The following is a 5,154-nucleotide window of genomic DNA, read 5'->3' on the forward strand; positions in this document are numbered from 1 at the left end:
ACTGTTGTTCTTGGACAGACTGATGAGTTCCCTATCCTCGGGTTTAAGTGGTGGGAGCTATAGCCCACAGTTGGAATCCTGGTCCAGCCACCTCAAAATGGAAGGAGATCCTAAGAAACTTATTCCTGTCCATATGATTGCCAATGGAATATGATGTATGTCATGATTGAAAGAGCAGTTCTTGAATGATTCTAGGATAAAATTATATAGAATTATTTTATAGGTCACTGATCGATGTTAGTTAATGCTTTATGCAGCATTTAAACAATCACATTCATAAAATGGAGACATAAATGAAATACCTATGAATTACTATACTATTACATAATATAAATGTGCCGTTTTTCTGCCAGGACTGGGATTGGAACCTATGGTCTTGGTAAGTCTGTTGCACTGTGTGGGAAGGGGAAGCTGGCCTCCTTGAAGTCAAGAAATTCAAGTCTGTTCTTTAGGCCTGAAATAGATCCCCACCACTAGAAAACATCGTATTCATGTACAATTTACATATATGATTCATATTTACATACATATGTTGACTCCATATTGCATTCAGTGCAGTTATTTTATTTGTTTGTTTTATTCATGTATTGACCATTTATTTTGACTATTATGGCAAATAAAACATTGATTATATAAGATATAGGTCTGCGTATGTATTCCACTTCATACCTGACACTAAGGACTTTTACAGAAAAGGAAACATGTGTCACCATCAACTTCTTACTCCAGAATTCATTTTTGGGGAGTGCTGGCAACTAAACTCACGGCCTACAAGCCTACAAGGCCCAATTCATGAATGGGTGAGTGTCAGCACGCCATCCTGGGGCAAATTGAGCTGAAAGGCTATTCCCAGGACCTGGGATCAAGCCCCAGGTGTTAGCAAAATAAGAACAGATTGACATGCAGATGGAAGTACGCTAATAAATATGTATTTATATAGAGTGTTAAAGATGTCTATATATTATTCAGTTATATAGACTACATTCCTACCAATTCCTGGGTATTTAATCATGCGTCCATGTAATTAATGTTATTGTTTTCATCCTTATACTATTAGTGAAATCAACCAGTGTCCTGAAATTATTGCATTCCTGTAGGTAATAATATTCTTTTTATGCTTCATAAATATTAAATAAAAATCAATAAGCCTCCAGAAATGATGCTGCCTAAATTTATAGTAGCATCATTCATGATCAACTCATTGAACATTGACATTGATAACATTCCATTGTTCTTCTTATGGTTGGGAACAATTTTCTTAGTATCTCCTGCCATTGTTGGTGTTAGGAGGGGGTTTCGAAATCAGGGCCTATGTTGCCACGTGGGCCTATGGCTTCCCAGATAGTCTGGCAGCCTTCAGCATTGCAAGGTGAAGTACCTTTTGCAACAGTGTCATTCAGACCCATGAGGGTCACCGTGCAAAGGAAGAAAAAGGCCACATTATTTCTGTGCATTGCTTTCCCTGAAAGACCTGAGGGTCTAGGATCCCAGAAGCAGCTGTAGGTCTAGTGGCTGCACCCCAGCCTAGGGTGATCCAAGTTGAGGCAGAGTTGCCACAATCTAAATTCAAGCCCATACTGAGAAAAGTAAAATAAAAAATTGAGCTCCCTGGCTTGCAATTCGTGATGTTTAATCTTCCAGGCTTTAAATTTGAACTCAGGATCTGGGTAAATCTGCAGCAATGTGGATGAAGGAGAAGATCACTGTACTTGAAGATAAGAAAGTCAGACCTGGGAAGATGGAGGAGAAGCTGGAGTCTAAACAAGCTCTCACATAGAAAGCAGTTTTAGAGTTCCAGTGAACAGTCCTAAGCCAGAGAATCACACCAACTGTGCCATCACAGGACAGAGAGTCAGGCCAGAGAGGGAAAATCCAGGCAAGGAGACAGATCTGAGCTCTTGCCAGCAGCTGCTGCAGCAGCGACAGCGGTGGCAGCTGTGACCGCAGGCACCATACCTGAGCCACAGAGAGTCCGGGACGAAGGAGCCAGACACAGCGGGCGAGTGGATTCTACTCAAAACCAGCAAGAACCGACAAGGAGCAGACATCTTCATCCTGCAGTTCACAGACCAGAGACGACCCAGGAAACAAGACTCGGCGTGAGTAGAAGCCTGACGTCCTCACTCCTGCTCAGGAAGCAGAGGAGGGAAGGCCACCCCTCCCCCCCAGCACCCCAGAGGCCCAGGCCCCACCTACTGAGATCAAACTCCTAGCACTTAATTTCAAATTGAGTCCAAGTACCTCATTTCCTTCAATCCCAAAACATACTTCAGCCCTTCAGGGCAGGGGGAGAAAAGGCAAAGAAAAAAGATGCAAAAGTCTTGACAGCACGTTAGACCATGCAGAAGATCAAATCTCCGGGATAGAAGACAGCCTAGATATTATAGAGAAAGAACATACAACCATCCAAGACAAATCCAAGAAATATGATAGATCTATCCAACACTTGGAAGACACCATCAGAAGGCCTAATCTAAGGATAATGGGAGTAGAAGTGCACCTAGAAACAGAAATTAATGGTCTAGGAAATTTGTTTAACAGGATCCTACCAGAGAACTTCCCAAACATGCAAAAAGATAGGCCTATTCAGATACAAAAACTTTTAGAACCCCAAATAGACCAGACCAGAATAGGACATCCCACCGTCACATTATAATCCACACAGGATCAACTCAGACCAAGGAAAGGATCCTTAAAGCTGTCAAAGAGAAAAGATTAATCACCGATAAAGGGAAACCAATTAGAATCACCTCAGATTTCTCAGCAGAGACAATCAAAGCAAGAAGAGCCTGGAATGATGTATGCCATGCCCTAAAAGCAAACAACTATCAAACAAGAATACTGTACCCAGCTAAACTCTCCTTCATAACTGAAGGCCATATAAAAACCTTCCATCGCAAACAAAAATTGAAACAATACATCTCCACCAAACCAGCCCTACAAAAGATTCTTAAAGATGTCCTACACATAGAAAACCAACAAGACCACAATAAAGGCCAAGAACCTGCACCCAAACTGAGAATCCAAGAACCATAGGAAGAACCCAGTTTTCGCATCCCCCAAGAAAGTGGATAACATGGCAGGAACTCCCAAATACCTCTCAGTCCTATCTATTAACGTTAACGGACATAACTTTCCAATTAAGAGAAATAGACTGTCTAGTTGGTTTAAAAAACAAGATCCTTCAATCTGCTGCTATCAGGAGTCACATCTTGCCTGTAAAAACAAACACATTTTAAATATTAAAGGCTGGAACAAAATCTACCAAGCAAACGGCCCCCATAAACAGGCGGGAGATGCAATCCTAATATCAGATAAAATAGACTTCAAATTAAATTTCATGAAAAGAGATAAAGAAGGTCGCTACATACTAATTAACAGATCTCTCCTTGAGGAGGATATTACAATTCTAAATACCTATTCGCCAAACAATGGAGAACCCAAATTTATCCAAGAAACACTACTTTCCCTCATATCCCACATAGCTCCAATGACATTTATCGTTGGGGATTTTATCACAACATTCTCCCACTAGATATACCAACTCCGCAAAAACTCAACATAGAAAACGCAGATCTAAACAGCTGCATAGATCAACTAGATTTAACAGACCTCTACCGAACATTTCACCCAACAGCATCAAAATACAAGTTTTTCTCAGCAGCATATGGAATATTTTCTAAAATAGACCACATTTTAGGCCACAAAGCAAACTTGTCCAAATTCAGAAACATTGAAGTTATCCCTTGCATTCTCTGGGCCCAAAACGGAATAAAATTAGAACTCAACACCAAAAGCCACCAAAGAAAGTCCGGTAACACATGGAGGCTGAACAACACACTGCTGAATCACGAGTGGGTCTTGGAAAAGATTAGAAAGGACATTCAAATGTTCATGCTATTCAACAAAAATGAGCACACAAATTACCAGCTCCTCTGGGACACAGCAAAGGCATTACTCAGAGGCAAGTTTATACCTCTGAGCTCCTACATCAACAAATTGGAGAGATCTGAAAGCAACAATTTAATGACACATCTAAACCTCCTTGAAAAAGAGCAACAAGATAAACCCCAATCCAGTAGACAGAAAGAAATAATTAAAATTAAATCAGAATTAAATGAATTAGAATCCCAAAAAAACTATACAAACAATCAACAAAACAAAGAGTTGGTTCTTCGAGAAAATTAACAAAATTGACAGACCCCCTAGCCAATCTTATCAGAAGAAGAAGAGAACACATCCAAATAAATAAACTCAGAGATGAGAATGGAAACATCACCACGGAAACAACCAAAATTCAGAACACTATAAGGGAATAATTCACAAAACTTTATGCTCATAAGTTTGAGAACTTGAGAGAAATGGACCTTTTCCTAGAAAATATTGACATGCCAAAACTAAACCAAGATGAGTTAAACCATCTTAACAGGCCCATCTCAAGCATTGAAATAGAAACAGCAATAAGAGACCTCCCAGCTAAGAAAAGTCGAGGACCAGATGGATTTACAGCGGAATTTTACAAGGCCTTCAAAGCAGAGCTCACACCAATATTCCTCCAACTCTTCAATGAAATTGAAAGAGAACGTCCACTACCGAAGACATTCTAGGAAGCCATCATAACCCTCATCCCAAAACAAGGCAGGGACTCATCAAAGAAAGAGAACTATAGACCCATTTCTTTGATGAACATTGATGCAAAACTTCTCAACAAAATTTTGGCCAATCGACTTCAACAATTCTTCCAAAAAATCATACACCACGATCAAACAGGATTCATTTCAGGGATGCAAAGCTGACCCAATATATGCGAATCAATTAATATTATTCATCACATCAAGGGGAGCAAGAATAAGAACCACATGGTTATCTCAATAGACGCAGAAAAAGCATTCGACAAGATCCAACACCCCTTTATGATGAAGGTTTTGAAAAAATAAGAATCCATGGAACATTCCTCAATACAATAAAGGCTGTATATGACAAACCTACAGCCAGCATTATACTTAATGGTGAAAAACTAAACCATTTCCTCTTAACTGAGGAACAAGACAAGGATGCCCACTCTCTCCACTTCTCTTCAATCTAGTATTAGAATGCCTAGCTACCGCAATAAGACAAGATGCAGACATAAAGGGGATCCAAATAGGGAAAGAA

The sequence above is a fragment of the Dipodomys spectabilis genome, unplaced genomic scaffold, assembly GCF_019054845.1.
Source record: "Dipodomys spectabilis isolate Male_0828 unplaced genomic scaffold, ASM1905484v1 ptg000470l, whole genome shotgun sequence".
Lineage (NCBI taxonomy): Eukaryota > Metazoa > Chordata > Mammalia > Rodentia > Heteromyidae > Dipodomys > Dipodomys spectabilis.